Source organism: Nannospalax galili, unplaced genomic scaffold (genome assembly GCF_000622305.1).
Source record: "Nannospalax galili isolate Female #2095 unplaced genomic scaffold, S.galili_v1.0 scaffold685, whole genome shotgun sequence".
Lineage (NCBI taxonomy): Eukaryota > Metazoa > Chordata > Mammalia > Rodentia > Spalacidae > Nannospalax > Nannospalax galili.
Window position 1 is genome coordinate 3,444,679 of NW_008353482.1, and position 18,096 is coordinate 3,462,774.

General features: G+C 40.7%; 1 protein-coding gene and 1 non-coding gene across 2 annotated transcripts in view; one reads left to right on the plus strand and one right to left on the minus strand.

Annotated features, from left to right (window-relative positions):
- Fam189a1 (family with sequence similarity 189 member A1) overlaps positions 1 to 18,096 on the minus strand; it is a 530,618-nt gene that overhangs the window by 38,002 nt on the left and 474,520 nt on the right. The window lies entirely within an intron of this gene.
- Positions 8,004 to 8,108, plus strand: LOC115067266. The gene has a single exon (XR_003846689.1). It is a non-coding gene; the product is annotated as a U6 spliceosomal RNA (small nuclear RNA).

Here is an 18,096-nt window from a genome sequence, read left to right on the forward strand (position 1 = left end):
TAGGCTATGATCATGTTAATAATTAGGGTTAGGTTAAGGGTTAGCTTCTTGCTTGAAAATAATAAAATACAAATATTGTATTATTATTTAGAATAGTGGAATCTGGAAGCAACTGTTATATTTACTGGCAGATGAAACTTCTCTAAGTCTACTCCTACTATGTATACTCATCAACTTTATCATTTTGCTTCTCTCATAAAAGTATTCCTGCCCAGAGTGGCTGCCTTCCAGAGGACTTTTGGCCATTTTTCTCATGACTAGGGTGAAAAATGTTTCTGGTATCCAGTGGTCAGATGGCCAGATGCTGCTCAGCATCCTGACATGCACAAGGTTGTCACCACCAAAAGCCATGATGTGTGTGGAGAGCCACAGCCTCCGCCGCCATTACAAGATGGCGCCGGTATCCGGACCTTCTTAACAGTAAACATCCTGCTGCGCCCATAAGGGGCGTGCACAAGAGCCTGCTCTCCCTCGCCTCCTCCCGTGGCGTGATCTCCAGCAACCAATCCGCTTCTTATACGTCATAGATGGGACCTTTAGACTATATAAGCAACCGCTCTCCCGCTTCTCGGCGTCTTCGGTCTTTAAGCTTCTAAGAGTGTAAGATGCGCATACAATAAACTGCTGCAGAAGGATCCTGACTTGTCCTCCCGCGTCGTTCTTGCCGGCGAGATGGAAAGCGGTCGGGGACAATAATCATCTCATCTAATCATCTAATCATCCTCTAGAGGAGGTAGACGATACTTCACTTCCCTCCATAGCACACATTGTGCATACGTGGGGGTGTCCACATGACTGGGTAGTCCAGGAGCATTCCTGGAGCCCTTTCTGTATGCATGGGCCAGTGTTTTCTAATCTGTAACATCCTCTAGGACCTTTCCCATTCTCTTGTAAGCTGCCTGTGACTACAGAAGTCATTGCCCAGTTCCCTTCCTTAGTACCTGTTCATTGGTTCTCAAGGTCAACTTCTGAAAGCGTAAAGGGGTATGATTATGATGACACTATGGAGGGCAAATTTAACTCACGGCATTTCAACATGTTCTCATTGTTATATAGCCGCATATAAATGTGAAGGCACAGAAATGAATCTTGATTGTAAGGTCTATTAGGCAATATAAGAAATAAAAAAATAAGGCTAAGCTGGGCGTGGTGGTGCATGCCTTTAATCCCAGCAGGAGGCAGAGGCAAGCTGATCTCTGTGAGTTCAAGGCCAGCCTGGTCTACATAGGGAGTTCCAGGACAGCTGGGGCTACAGGGAGACCTTGTCTCAAAAAGACCAAATAAATAAATAAAAAATAAATAAATAAATAAATAAATAAATAAATAAATAAATAAGGCTCAATATCAAGAGTGCCTTAAGCCAGCTTGGATCCAAATATAAACAGAAAACACTGGACCCCTGCTAGAGTTTGCTAGTCTAGCAAATCTACCACCTAAACTCTGCTAGTCTAACTACCCACACCCAAACTAAATGTTACTAACAGCCAAATTTGCCTAAGCTCTGACAAGGCCATGCACCCAATAAGCTTTAAAATAAACAGGATGCACAATATAGAGACGAATTCACACGCTGTTTTTTTGCTGAGGAAAAAACCAAAGGTAAGTGGCAGAGGGAAATATGACCCAGATGATGTGTAAGATTGTACTCTTCTGATTTTCAGCCAATGAGGAAAGAAACCTGCATTAGGGCTACAAAAAACTGTTCTCTACACTCAGTCAGTGTGCCTGCCACTCTAGGCTGATGCCTGGCTTTGCAAAGTCATAAAATAAACTGCCTAGCTTTTGCTACTCTGAGTCTCCAGTACCCTTCTTATGCGAGGGTCCCCATTTCTGACAGGCAGAACAGAAACAGTGCTCCGTCTAGGGCTCATTATTCCCCACCCCTGAGGTAAGAATATTCAGGGACCTCTATACAGTGGGGAATAGACATTCTTCCCAGGCCCTTGTGAGTGCGGGCTCTGTGTCTCTAATCCTTTTGGGCAGCTCTTTCCCCAGACAGCAGCAGTTTCTTCCCCAACATACACTAACAGTATTCACACCTTGAGCAAGACTTTGTAGGTCCCAAGTTCTCTGTGCAATGATTCTCTCTTTGGTACTCCCTTCGGAGAACTCTGTCCCTGTCTTAGCCACCTCATATTTTCAGTTCTGTCTCCCCAACTCAGGAGTGTAAGAGGGAAAGCTCCTTTTCCCAGCACCAAGACCTTTCTCCAGGAAGACAACTGAGGAGGGGACTGTTGGACTCCCCTCATTTGCTGACCATCTTTCAGGGATCACAGTCTTTTACTGACCAATATTTGAGGTTTTCATTTATTTTGTTTTTTGGGGGGCTGCTTCAGGAAGGAGGGAAATCAGTCCCTTGTTATACCATCTTGGGCAGAGGCTCCTTGTAAATTTTTTGTTTCAGTTTGTAGAAGAGCTTAGCAAATTTCCCTCAACAGGCTGCACAAAGTTGCTATGGCCATCTTATATACCCTCTCTACTCCTAAAAAATTAAAGATGGAGAAGGATGGAAGCTGGGTCATTGAACAGTTGGAAAAGGAAGCAGTAGAGAGAGGCTAAGGAACTTGGACTATATTTTGTAGGTAATGGGTTACCACTGAAAATATGTGATGTTGGGAAAGTAATAATTCAATTTGCTTTTACAAGTGATTAGGAAAGTAACTTTGCAGGGCACAGCATAGAATCTAAGCGGTCAGCAATGCTCAGTAAATATCTGTTGACTGAAAGTCTGAAAACAAAAATGACTAGTAATGTGCTATTGGAGAGGGGTGTAAACCAGGGCTCACAGAGGAGGGACAGAGACAATGTTTGGGCATAGGCATTTATTGATCAGGAGCAGTGGAGAGACTGGGATGAGGAAGAGATGGCAGGAAGTGATCCTAGTGCATGTGAATTTTAGATACCAGCCCCAAGACTAGGGGGTCATCGGGGATGACCACTCCTAACCAGTGTAGTTGGACATGGACAGACTGAATTGTCATGGAGGGGGGCTATCACACAAAAATGTTAGAGAATGGTTGGAAAAGTGGGTCTGGTGCTCATGATGCTGATCAGAGCTGGAGGCATAGGGGAGCCATCCCTCCCTATGACCTTGACTTTGAGACTTTCTGATGGTCCCTGTTAGTCCCATCTCTAGACCCATCATACTTCAGGGACTGGGATCCCCAACAAACTCCTGCGGAAGAGGGCATTTCTCCAATGAAATCACCATTTTCACCTTAAAGATGCACCACTGAGGACTCTGGAAGATTATATGGGACTTTGCATTATATATTTTACATCTCTCAGAGAATAATTCAAAATTATAACTAAAACAGTGACATCTGTCAATATAGCATAGCTACAAACTGAAAAGGTACTTGGAAATTTCAACTTTAATGCCCACATGTTCCATTGTCATAGGAAAGAAAATCTTTCTGAAAATAACACTAATTTTGCATATATTTCCACTAGAAACCAAATAAAACTACTCACATAAAAGGAACACAAATCATAACCTTTCATGTGAATATGCATTCTCAAACACCGCTTTAAGTCTCACAAAGTGTGTTTATTTGAAACATATGCCAAAAAGACCCCCCCCCATAGCTGTTTCAGTGTTTGGCTTTTTTCTAACTGCACACCACTGGAATTGTGTTTGTTACTCCAGAATTCCTTTCTGGCTTAAGTAATGACTTTACCCCTTGGCAGCCTTATCAGAATGTCTCCACAAGTGCTGAAATCTACAGTCTGTAAAATCCCTTTACAAGGTCAGTTGAAATGGCAAGTGTGGAAATCAACATCCATACTGCTGTTGATACCAAGACTGGACATTCTGCATATTTAACTCTAAAGGTATTAACACTAATAAAATTAAGGCTATCACATATAGAACAAATTCTACAGATAAAAAATACTCCAAGTAAATTCTGGATTCTAATAATGTAATTGCCAGAGACTGGTATCAGAAATGAGAACAGATGCCTATGTGTCAAGACTTTGATTTAAGAGTTCAGGACTTTGATTCCATTGCATATTGGGAATATCCTTGAACAGAAGACAAGCTCTTACATTCCTTTTCACCAGCTCATTTACTATGTTTCCTCTTCCAATACGTTTTCTTTCTCTGAATAATGAAAGAAATTCCATAGGAGGCCATTATCAGTCAAGGTGTCATTTAAGGTGCACAATGTGAAATGGAGGTGATGTGGGATGGAATGGGCTTTATCAAGATTATCCAGCCTGCTCCCTGTATTGTTACTGCTCTGTGATGCCTGCTACTGGCCATGGATTCTTACCTGATGATTATTGAGCTGTGCTGGGAAAGGCAGTCTGCCATGGGTATGGGTATACCTACAAGCTCCTGCTGGCTAAGACCTTGACTATTTTGTGCAGTTCATTTCCTGGACTGTATTTGCATTAACCAAGCTTGAGAGGAAGAACTTTGGGAAGGAGGAAGTGACATGTGCCCTAAACAAAGTGTAAGCTGGGCTGGAGAGATGGCTAAGATCACTGGCTGTTCTAAAGCCCAGGTTCAAATCCCAGCACCCACACGGTGGCTAACAACCAGTTCCAGGGGATCCAATGCCTTCTTCTGTTCTCCATGGGCATTGTATGACATGGGTGACTTACATACATATAGGCATCACACACATATACATGCGTATGCACACACACACACACACACACACACACACACACACAGAGTTTACTGCAAAGGCACAAGTTCCCTAAGCTCAGTGTTCCTCCTCTGTAAAGTAGCTCACTGCATATGTAGGCATCCATGATGGGAGCTTTACCCAAGACCACGGGGCATGAGACGCAGACACAGACCAGCCATTCCAGTCAGAGCTTTGCCTGTGAGCAGTTAGGCTCCTTGTCTCTGAACCAGAGAAGTAACCATCAACAGGAATAGGATGATTTGCTAGCTTAAAAAAGGTGAAGTTTCAGACCCTGGTGGTAGGAACGCAGAACATTTAAGCTTTCAGCCTAAGAGGATAGCAGAGTCTATATCTTCTACCACTCTACAGTAAAATAGCGTGTTCAAAACAAATGACAGCTAAATGCTGTTTGAAAATTTATGGGTTATCTCATTGTACTCTTCTGTATTTTAAGTTAAGAATAGATGGAAACAATGTATTTAATTCACACATTTCCAACAATAAAGAGAAAAACTCACTTTCATGTTCACACAAAGCAATGCAGAAAAAAGATTTAGTAAAACAAAACAGAACAAACCTCTCATTTTTGATAGTATAATCAAGGTGTGCATGTATGTGTGTGTGTGTGTGTGTGTGTGTGTGTGTGTGCATGGATATGCATGCATATTGTGAAATCCGTGACTTCTATTTTCCATACGTTTTTTTCCAGTGATTAGAAACTCTGGAACAAACATGGAGTGCCATTTGCTTCTGTAGAAGGAAGTGGCTGGGTAGAGAAGTCCTTCTGGATGGCATGGGTTCAGATCCTATGAAAAGAGCTAAATTTAAGCTGTCATATAAAGAAGGTGAGTGATGCTTGAGAGGATCTAGGCCAGCAATTCTTTCAGGCTGCAAAACATCCTCTTCAAGATGGCTAAATGTAAAGGAATTTTGGTCTTGCTTTGACCACAGTGGCACCATCAGTAATGCAAATGTCACCTCAACAGGACAGAGCTGCTCCTCACATAAATGCATTCTCCACTCAATGATGCTTCACTGTCTTTGAGGACCATGAGGGAGTGCACACACTGCAGCGAGCAGAAGGACACTTTATCTGTGAATTGAAAACCTCTCCTTGGCCCTCTGAAGGTACCACTTTTAGCTTTCAATCTATTGCTATAAACTCTCAAACTGTATCCTGTGTAAGTAACTGTAATACACAGGCTAATTATTTTCTTACAGTTTCTCTAGAGTTTTTAATAAACATATTTTATTATTTTAAATGTATGAGTGCATTGCCTACATCTATGTAAGTGCACCTGTGTTGCATGATACCCTCAGTGGTCAGAAGAGGGTGTTGAATCCCCTGGAACTGAAGTCACAGATGATTGTTACCTGCCATATGGGTGCTGAAATCTGAACCCAGGTCCTCTGTAGAAGCAGCTAGTGCTCACAATCACTGAGCCATCTCTCCAGCCCCACCGTTCTCTAAAGTTTTAAAGAAAACTATTTGCCACTTCTCTAACAACCAAGGACATATCATAAATAGGCAAGAACTCTCTCTGTATCGGTATACACATGTATGTGCCTTTGTGTTCATGCATATGCATCTATATGCAAAATATTTTTAAACAAATTCTGAATATCTAAAACTACTGTGATTATAATAAGCTTCTATCTTTAATACACTATTTAAAAAGTTAACCTAAATTTATGAATTCTGAAAGGAAAAATAAGTAAATACTGACATCAAAATCAGTGGCACATTATGTAGCTTGCATTGGGATAATTGGCTTATTTTCAAAGTTATTTTTATTTTTTTATTTATGTATATGTGTGGGGAGACAGAGAGAGAGAGAGAGAGAGAGAGAGAGAGAGAGAGATTTTGAGATTGAGATTTGTGCAGTGCCCAAGGAGGCCTAAGAAGGTGTTGGAGACCCTGGAGCTGGAGTTACAAGCAGTTGTGAGTCACAGGACATGGGCGCTGGGAACCAAATTAAGTTTAGTTTTTATGTAAGTTAATCTATTAATGAAACCCACCCTATCAAATAAGAAAAAACTATGCCATCACCTCAGTATATGTAACACAGCAGTTGATTTTTTCAAAATAGTATAAAAGGTTTTCTAAGATATTTTTTATTTATTATTTTTATTTTATGTGTATGAATATATTGCCTGCATGCAGACAGGTGTGCCTGTGTCATGTGGTGCTCATGGAGGTCAGAAGAGGGGTCAGATTCCCTGGAACTGAAGTTTTAGATGGTTGTTAGTCACCATGTGGATGCTGGGAATTGAACCTAGGGTCTCTGCAAGAACAACCAGTTCTCTTAACTGTTAAGCCATCTCTTCAGTCCCTAAAATGCTTTCTAAGACACTAGAAATGAATGGGAGTTCATGTAACTCAAGAAACCCTACAGCAAACATGTAGAAGGCCATGGCTGCTGCTTTATCACTCCTATTCAACCTGAGCAGGAGGCTCCAGACACTGAACATGAACACCTAAAGCATTCAAATTAGAGTGTGATTTTTTTATACAGAAACTCAGACACATGTTCAAATGGTTAGGATTTAGAACAAAGGTTGACTAGTGTAGTTAGATATAAGTATGCAGAATTGCATTCTCATACACCGTCAAGAATCAGGGAGCACTCTTAAAAAGATGCAATTCATATTAGCAATGAAAAGAGGTAGTACTCAGATTTAGAACAAAGATGAGGAAACATTCTGGTGTTTAGCAAGAGACTCTATAGTAATAACAATTATGACAGTGTGGAACCAGTCAGTCCTTAGTGTCCATGGAGTACATATTTACAAATTCAACCCACCATTTAGGATCATCATGGGTGTATTTGAGTGCAGGTGAGTGTGTGTTATGTATATGCAGAGATGAGAAGACAACCTTTGGGAGTTGATTCTCTCCTTCTATCATGAATTCTTCAGATGGAACTCAGGTGTCAGTGTTGGTAAAACACTTTTACCAACTAAGCCTTCTCACCCACCTCATACATGAACTTTTTTCTCCTTGTCATTAGCCCCTAAACAATACAGTAATTATTTGCATAGTATTTATATTGGGTTAGGTATTGCGTTATTTTAAGTCTACATGAGGATTGTATAGGATACAAGCAAACATTGTAGCATTTTATAGTCTGCTTGAGCATCTTCAGATATACCCTGCAGATACCAAGGATAATTATGTGGCAGAAAGAGAAAGATGTACTTAGCAGAAAAGGATGCAAATAAATATTAGAATTTGATGTGTGACCACTAAGACAAAACACCATTTTAATGGAACGAATGGGCTATTCAATAAACAATACAATAAATAGCTGTTTATACATCATGCATGAAATCAATTCCAGATAGAATAAGAATATAAATGTGGTGCCTACTTCAGCAGCACACATACTACAGTTGGAACATACAAAGAAGATTAGCATGCCCCTGAGCAAAGACGACATGCATATTTGTGAAGCATTTCATATTTTTTTGCCTTCAAGAAACGTAACATCAATGCTCCACACCACCTTAGGGTAAAAGGATGGAAAAAGCTATTCCAAGCAAATGGAACTGAGAAACAAGCAGGCCTAGCTATTCTACTATCTGATTAAATGAATTTCAAACTAAAACTAGTCAGAAGAGATAGGGAAGGAAATTTCATATTCATTAAAGGGAAAATCCACCAAGAAGAAATTACATTCCTAAACTTACATGCACCAAACACAGGGGCACTCAATTTCATTAAAGAAACACTCTTAGATCTAAAATTACAGATTGATTCCAACACAGTGATAGTGGGTAACTTCAATACCTCATTCTCACCAATAGACAGATCATCTAGACAAAAACCAAACAGAGAAACCCTGGAGTTAAATGAAATAAACCAAATGAACCTAACAGACATTTACAGAACATTCTACCCAAACACCAAAGAATACACTTTGTTCTCAGCAATCTATGGATTTGGAAGCAATCTTTGGAAGGTTTTCCAAAATTGACTATACATTAGGACACAAAGCAAGTCTCAACAAATTTAAGAAAAGTGAACTAATATCCTGTATCTTATCTGACCACAAAGGAATAAAGGTGGATATCAACAACAATAGAAATGTGGGAAAATGCACAAACTCAAGGAAACTAGGCAACATACTACTGAATGAAAATTTGTTCTAGGAAGAAATCAAGAAGGAAATTTAAAAATTCCTGGAATTGAATGAAAATGAAAACACAACATACCAAAATCTATGGGACACAATGAAGGCAGTCCTAAGAGCAAAGTTTATAGTAGTGCCTAGGTGAGGAAATTAAAGATGTCTCATCTTAATAACTTAAAGATGCACCTGAAGGCTTTAGAAAAGCAAGAACATCTGTTGTCCAAAAACAGTAGACAAGAAGACACTATCAAAATCAGGTCTGGAGTAATAGAACAGAAATGAACAACAAAAAAAAAAATACAGAGAATCAACAAAACAAAGAGTTCGCTTTTCAAAATGATTAAAAAGACTGACAAACCTATACCCAAATTAACCAAAAGTAAAAGAGAGAAGGGGACCCAAATTAATAAAATCCAAGATGGAAAGGGAAACATTACAACAGACCCTAAGGAAATTCAGAGAATCACAAGAAAGTACTTTAAAACATAGTTCACTAAACTGAAAAAATTTAAAGACATGGATGAATTTCTAGATATGTATGACCTACCAAAATTAAACCAAGATGTTATAAACAACTTAAATAGACCCATAACAACCAATGATATAGAAGCAGTGATTTCAAAAAAATCTCCCAACTAAAAAACACCCAGGACCAGATGAATACAGCACAGAATTCTATCAGAGCTTCAAAGAAGAATTAATACCAGTATTTCTCAAATTATTCCATAAAATAGAAAAGGAAGGAATACTTCTAAATTCTTTTTATGAAGCTAATATTACCCTGATACCCAAATGAGACAAAGATTGAACAGAAAAAGAAAATTATAGGCAAATTTAGCAGTATCTATGTTTATCTATGATGAACATAGATAAAAAATTCTCAATAAAATGCTCACAACCCAAATGCAAGAACACATCACAAAGATTGTCCACCATGGTCAAGCATCCCAGAAATGTAGGGATTCATAAATCAATAAACATAATCTGTCATATAAATAGGCAGAAACCACACGATCATCTCATTAGATGCAGAAAAGGCCTTTGACAAAAATCTAACATACATTCATGATAAAAGGCATGGGGAATCTAGAGATACAGGAGACATATCAAAACATCATTAAGTCAATATACAACAAGCTCACAGCTAACATCATACTAACTGGAGAAATACTCAAAAGCATTTCCACTAAAATCAGGAATGAGACAAGGATGTCTACTTTCTCCATTCCTGTTAAACATTGTGTTTAAAGTCTTAGAGCAATAAGACAAGTAAAGGAGATAAAAGGGATACAAACTGTAAAGGAAATCAAAGTATTTTTATTTGCAAATGATATGACACTGTACATAAAAGATCCTAAAGACTCCACCTGAAAAATACTCCTAGAGCAGATAAACACATTCATCAAACTAGCAGGATACAAAATATACAAAAATCAGCAGCCTTTCTATGTAATGTCAACAAATATACTGAGAAGGAAATGAAGGAAACAATCCCATTCATGATAGCCTCAGAAAACATGAAATATCTTAAAATAAATCTAAACAAGCAACTGAAAGACCATGTGCAATAAAAAAATTAAGACAGTGAAGAAAGAAATGGAAGAAGATATCAGAAGATGGAAAGAGCTCCCATACCATGGATCAGCAGGATTAATATTGTGCAAATGACCATCCTACCAAAAGCAACCTACAATGGTGATTCAATGCAATAGCCATTAAAATTCCAACATAGTTCTTCACAAAAATTAGAAATATCTTAAATTTCATATAGAGACATGTTGCCTGGCAATTTCCTTCCAGGTAAAAACCTTCCATCTTGGAAGGAAGTGGAATAAACAACAGAATGTCTGAAAGAAGACAAACAACAGAATGCCTGAAGGGAGATAAACAACAAGATGTTCTAAATTTAGAAAGGTGAAAAACAGACTATCTAAAGGGAGGTTAAAAAAGAAGTATATTCTAAATTTAGAAAGATAAATTACAGAACATTTTGAGGGAGGAGAAATATTACATCCTGCAGAGAACCTCCTCAAATTCAAGAAGTAAACAACTTAATAGCTTCAGGAAGTACCTGAATTTGACCAGGTTCCTTCCTAGGCTACTCAATCCCCAAGCATATGTAAAACTGCCAAGGGGTACTCTCAGACTAGCCAAGCAAACAGGAAGAAGCAGAGACTAGCTGAGCTGCCTGAAAGAAACTGAGATAAGCCAAGCTGTTTGAAAGAGAGGCTCAAACCAACTGAGCTATCTGGAAAGGACACTCTCCAGCCTGCTGAACTGCCTGTAGGTTGTGCAGTATGTGCCAGGTTTCCTGCTTCTGTAAACTGTCAACCCATGGCAGGGTGAGCTTTGATACTGCTGTTGTCTCTGCTCCTGTAAGTAAGCCCTTAACCATGTTCTTATGTAGCCCCATTAAAACTCATTGGTTCACTAAGTGGGATTTGGTCTGTTGTTGGTTCCCTATCTGGGGTGAGCAGACAGTTGTTCATATCTCTCCAGGAATAGTTTTACAAGACAAAACAAAACAAAAACTCAGGATAGGAAACCACACAAAATATCTGAACAATAATGAACTGCTGGAGGCATTACCATCCGTGATCTCAAACTACACTAGAGCTATAGTCCTAAAAGCAGCGTGTGTGTGTGTGTGTGTGTGTGTGTGTGTGTGTGTATACTTAAAAAAAGAGTTTAAAAGGAGTTACCCTACAACAGGGGGACATTTTCCCCTATCAGACACCATAGGCTAACAAAATAAAAGCCCAAAGCTATGAATGGATTCCTTCTTTTGAAGCTGTTGACCAGGGTTCCCATAGACCCTCAAACAACATTGGATATTGCCTTTGCACCTGGTTACCCACCAGAACTTGATGGTAAAATCCTATTGTTAAGACACTACATACATGAGTTGTAAAACAAACAAGGAGAGAATTCAAGCTGGTACTGACATCAAAGCTTCATCTCTACTGCCTAGATTTCATAGTGCTGGAAGGTACTATGCATGCTACCAGAAGAGAAAAGTAATCATCAACTTTGCCCAGCTGTGAATCCTTCGAGTTGTAACAACTGACCTGGCAAGATGAGCCCACTTGTGTAAGTGGCACATCTGCTGTAGAAGTAACCAATGACTTTCTAACTGGATTTAAGGCCTGCTTCACAAGATGGAGCCCATACCTGACACTGACATCAAGTCTAGGAAGTTGTGGATAGACAGGTCACAGGCCATAGCAGAGAACCTTCTTCTATCATTATGCTAAATTAACATAATATTAACTTGACTCCTAGGAGTGATTTATTGTTATATGCATAATTAATGCATCTTTCAATTCTCACCAGAGAGGTTTACTCATGCAGCAGGTAGTGATTAACATAGAGACCCACAACTGGTCAATGTGTAGAGAATAAGAGAGTACAGAGTTATTATCCCTGAATAGGATACTATCAAATCTCTGCTTCCCAAGGCTCAGAGATCATTGTGATAGGCAGGGACAGAAAGAGTGTAAGAGCCAGAGATGGTGGATGACCACAAGGAAACAATGTTTTTCTGACAGATGGGCAGTTACTTATATGAACTCACAGCAATTGTGACAGCATTTATAAGACCCATGTAAGCTCAAGCCAGACAAAAATTTCCAGCATAGAAGTGGGGAGTGGGTAGGAAAGGTGCTCCAACCCAAGCTGAGGACTACTGGCAACCCATAGTATCTGGGAGAGGGAGAGTCAGTTTTCTTTAAGGGTATGCCTCTGGGTAAGTTAACCAGGCTCCAATAGATGGAGCCACACAAAAGGGGATACAGGGATACAAAATCAGGCAGGGGATAGTAAGAGGGGATGCAGATAGGGGAGGAAGTCTAAATATGACCAAAACAGATTGTATGAAATTCACAAAAATTCAATTAAAGAAAGAGTGCTTAAATAAAGAAAAAGAAGCTTCTTTGATGAGTGGTGTATGGTATGCTTGTCTGTATATAAGGACCCATATTTAGCATGTAAGAAATTTCATTCATCTAGGGATATGACAGAGAGGATTTTTCTCTTGGATGTATGTCCTCTCCAGCCATGTGTATTTGGCTGTGTTTATAGTGCCACCCAGGAGTTCACTTCCATTGAGAGGGTTTTAAGTCCAATTAGATAGCTATTGATTACCCCCCAGATAACATGGCTGCTGTACCAATAGAGGTAGTTTGCTGTGCTGGTTGTTATGGTTATTAGGTTTCAGGGCTGGGTTGGACCACTGATTGATTTTCTCCCTTCACAGTTTGCATATTATCATCTAGCATTATGAGGACTAAACTTCAGGTCGAAGGCTTCTAGTTCCTGCTCCATTGCTCTAAGCCCTGTATCTGAAGTATGTCTATCTTCAGAAGTAGGGTCTTATCTTCTAGTTCTTGGAGATAACCAAGAGCTCTGGCAATAGCCTGTTATTTTGGGAGTCTCTTGGACCACTCTCATCAACCACTCAAAGGGAGGTCTCTCTGCTGTCTAGCACTGTGTTCCTGGTCATATAGCCCCCAGGTATATATATTCACTAATATTCAGACACTGTATGTACATTTCTCAGAGGGTTTCAGGATTTTCTGAACAAAAGACGAACCTCATATGAATGAAAAAAGACAAATGACTGGTAGAAAAACCATCAGCAGACATGAATAGCGATTCTCAAAAGAGGAAACATGAATGGTTATAAGTATCTTTTAAAAAATTATCAGGGCTAGTAAGAATGTTCAGCAGGTAAGGGACCTGTCGCCAATCCTAAGGACCTGAGTTCAATCCCCTAGACCTACATGGTAGAACGAGAGAACCAACTCCTCTGATCGACACGTGTCACTACACACTCATGGGTACATCCAAACACACAATCAAATAAATTAAAAAGTAAAAAGGGATCACTTTTGGTAATAGCTGAAAAATGTATGTTAAAATCACAAGATTACATGTCAGACAGGCAAAAATCTATAAATAAGAAAGTCAAGTACTGAAGATGCGGGTCAGCAGGGACTGTAAGACACTTCTAGTGGGAGTGAACACCAAGACATCCATGGGAAGTAATTTGGCATTCTCTTTTCAAGTTGAACATTTCCAGCTATCTCCTTGGGAAACCCTCACTATTCAGGCTGCAAGATGGACACCCAAGTGCTCACTCCTACCAGCAGCAAGCTGAATGTTTCAGAGCAGTAAAACTAAGTTATCAATAGACACAGTACAGTGGATGAATTTGAGAAAATTAACTAGTTATAAAAATAGTAAGGTGGTAGAATTGATAAAAAGTAGGAAAACAGTGTAAGAGTGGAACAGTTCACAAAAAGAACCAGGAAACATGTTACATGAAAAATCAGCAGGAAAAGACAAGTCACAATGAATACTACTAGGATCATCATTTACCTATACAGAACATGAATTATTTCATACCATCCCCAACGAGAACTTAAAAACAATAAATCTGCAATAAAAAATTCTAAAACTTTCAGATGAAAACATAAAATCAAGCTGCAACTTTGAGGCAGAAGAATACAGACCTTCCCCACTATTTGTGAATTTTGAATTTGTTCTCATCCATTTTTACTTCAAAATCAGTACCTGAATCAATACCTGACATGCTGAGCATGTGTGTGTCGGGGGGGGTGGATTGTATGGGTCTGTGGTATAGGTGTATGTGGTGCATGAGTGTGAGCATGAGTTCATGTATGCGGAGGCCGCAGCAGGATATTGGATGTCTTTCCTCTATTGCTCTCCTCCTTACTGGCTTGAGACAGAAGCTTTCATTTAGGCTAGGCTGCCTACCCAGTGAGCTCCAAGAGCTGCCTCTTCCCCATCCCATGCTGAAGTTACAGGCATGGCATGTATAGCCATGCCCAGGTTTTACTTGGATGCTGGCGATTCAAACTCAGGTCCTCACACTTGCAGAACAAACACTCTTACCCACTGAGGCATCATCTAGCACGCACCCCCCAAGTTTTTGTAATCACTTTCAGATATATGTAGAGCAGTGGAGTCCTTGAGCTCCCCAATCATTTGTCTTCAGCTGAGGCTAAACAACACAATGAGCTGCCTTTGGGTTTCAGCTCTTATACACTGTAAACAAGTATAATAAGATGTTATATTTCTGTGGTTGATTTAGTGTCAGATGTCTTGTTTGTGTTTCTCTGTTAGTGATTTCACTGTATAAATGTCCCCTGAGCACTGGGTTGAAAAGCTGTCTGAGTGTAAGAAGCTGTGATGTACCTTCCAGGGAACATGAACACTGGATGGCTTCATCCATGTATGACAGTCACACTGTGAGCCATGAGGTCAATGCTAACAAATCAACAATACATATTAAATAAGGCACCCTCAAACAGAAACACATAAAAGGAAGTTTTATATCGATCTGTGGAAGAAAAGGTTGTGACCAGAGGCTTGAAGGAGATGAATCCTATATTTCCCCTGGGAATAATTGTTTACTATTCACTAATGTGGCATCTGTGGCAATTTCATAAAATATAATTACTATGGGTAATGAAAACTGTGTTTTTAAGCAAGACAAAAAAGGCACAAATTATAAGGGAAACGATTAACATAATTGGATATACTGAATTGTTAAATCTTCTATAGGAACAAACACATTAAAACATAAATGAGAGAAAATTGGGCTGCAGACTAGGAAGAACTATTTGTACTATATTCAACGAAGAAATGATTAATATTCAGAAGGCAGAAGAAACATTTAAAAATAAAAAAGACAATCCAATATAAAAGTAGCAAAAGACATGAACAGGTAGTTCACAAAGAGGCCATCCAATGACCCTTAACACATGACAGCCCTTGCAGCCTCTGTTGCCAGGGAGATGCACAGAACAGCCCAATGTGATACTCTGATCCTCCTCTCAGGTGGCAGCAGAAGGCATGCAGGGCAGGCAGAGACATGGGCACCCCAAGAAAGTGCTGACGGGAGTACAGATTCACTTTGTGGAACAATTTAGCAGTACCCAGTAAAGTGGGAGATGCATGAATCCCAGGACATAAGTAATTTCCCTCTTAAGGATGTATCACACTAAAATGCTTCACAGGTGCTCAGGGAGACATGAATGTGATGTTTGTAGCAACACTGCTTATTGTAAGAATATGCTGAGAACTCCGTTTTCCATCAGGAGGAGAAAGGGCAAGTAAATGTTGGTATGTGATATAGTGGAAAACTACACATAGCTTTGAAAAATAAGGTAGAATCCTGCACACCAGTACAGGTGATTCACACAAACAAGGACTGAGTTAAGGACAAAAGCAGAGAAATGCCATTTATTTGAAATCTGAAAGCATGTCAATACATGTCAGGACCTGTGCAGGAAAAATAACACGGAAGGTTTCTGTAACCCTCAAAGGTGTGGAGGTTTCTACTCAGCAGTAAGCAAGTGGGTTGGCAATATCAGATGCCAGTGGGGGCTTGAATAATCCAGTGCAGTTCTCAATAACCCATAGGCTAAGGCTCAGTCCCCAAGACTGCCCCTGCTCCCCATTCTTAGATGTCAATCTCAAGCCCCAGGTTATCTGATCTGTGGCCACAAATTGGGGTTCTAATCTTGTTGAGTTTAACTTCTTGGAGTAACTCAGAGACTTGGAGAAACAAGAAACACTTAGGTATACCAGTTTATTATTGAAGGTATTACAAAGGACACATGTGAAGGATGCACAGGGCAATGCGAGTAGGAAGGAGCATCCATGCCCTCTCTGGACATGTCTTCCACAAGTTCTGGGAAACTTGGCCTTGCTAGAGAAAGTAGGTTACTGGGGTCATGTCCTTGGGGCTCTGCTTTGCCCTTCCTATATTCCCCCTCTCACTGCCTCCTATCTACCATGATGATAGGAGGGCCACTATTGTATGGAATCACTATGGTTCTGGCTCCTCCCACCACTACTATGACATTCTGCCTCACAACAGGCCCAAATTTACAGAGCCAAGTAACCATGGAACGAATCCTCTGAAATTATGAATCAAAATAAATCCTTCCCCTCAAATTGTTTCTGTCAGGAATTTTGTCACCATCATCATGATTGGAAAGCTAACAATACACATGCTCAAATGTTGAATGAGGGATGTCAAAATCATCATGGTAAGCATGGCATGGAAACCAACAAAGAATGGTAAAGCCCAGAATCAGCCAGTGTAGGGAGCTGTTAGCACCCCAGGCCTGACAACAAATGGGAGGAGCCATGTGGGGACCCAAAGGCCCCACATTGCAGAGGTCCAAGAGGAAGTTACTGTGGGGTGAGGCCTGACTTGTTTTAAAAGTCTGAAGGATACTTCTGTACTGCTGAGGAGTGCATGATCAGCACGTGACCATCCTTAAGATACACCCTCAGGGGGCGGGGAAGGGGATTTCCGGATGCCTTTATAAGCTCTGTAACACCTGCAATAAATGAGTCCCTGCTTGACTAGGCTCCCCATTGCATCTGATTGTCCCCGGTACTGGGGGCAGTGTGGGCTGGCGAACAGCGCGTTTACTCATCCCCAATCATCACTGCGTGGGGGTTGCTCTTTCGAACCCCCAGCAACTGGCGCCCAGCGTGGCGCTCAAAGGAAGGTGAAAAGAAGAAAAGAAAGAAAAATTGGGGCCAATCGAGAAGTTCGGGGTAAGCGAGACCCGAAAGATGGGTAATGCTATCAATAAGCCTGAGGACCCGGTGCTTAAAGCGCTGAGAGATATGCTTAAAAGCAGGGGATTGGATCTGTCAGATCTGGTAGCTCAAAAGGTTTGGGCAGAGGCTGTTCATTTGGCTCCCTGGCTACTTGGGGCTAATGTTTTTATTGGGGATACATGGGAATCATGGGAAGAGTTTGAAGAAGAATGCAGAAATGCAAGAGAAGTGAAACCAAAAGTGGCCAAAGTAAGAAGCGGCACCTCGGACATGCCCTGGCCAGCTTCAGGGCCTCCCGGGACCCATGAAAACAGGACCCATGGATACCTTTAACAGAAGGGCAGGGTGGAGCAGAGCACATGGTGTCTGCGGTGAAAGCCCCCCACCCGACCTGCCTTGAACTAAGGTGTGCACGAGTCAGGGGCCCCTGCAAAAGCCAGGCAGGGCACTGTCCCCCAGCCAGTGATGGACAGCAGCCACGGGGTGCATTAAAAAAAAAAGAACCCACCATTTGCTGTGCACCACAACTGGCTCTGGGACAGCTGGGAAGGCCTAGTTCGGAGAAGGTGGCTGGGGGGAGCCCTTCCCATCTGGCCTGTGGGCAGCCGTGGTTCCACGCACCCCCGAGTGCTACAGTCCTGCTGGCAGTAGCACTCACTGAATCCTGGGGCCGAGTGAGCCCTTTGTAAAAGCCTACAATGTTTTCACTGACAGGG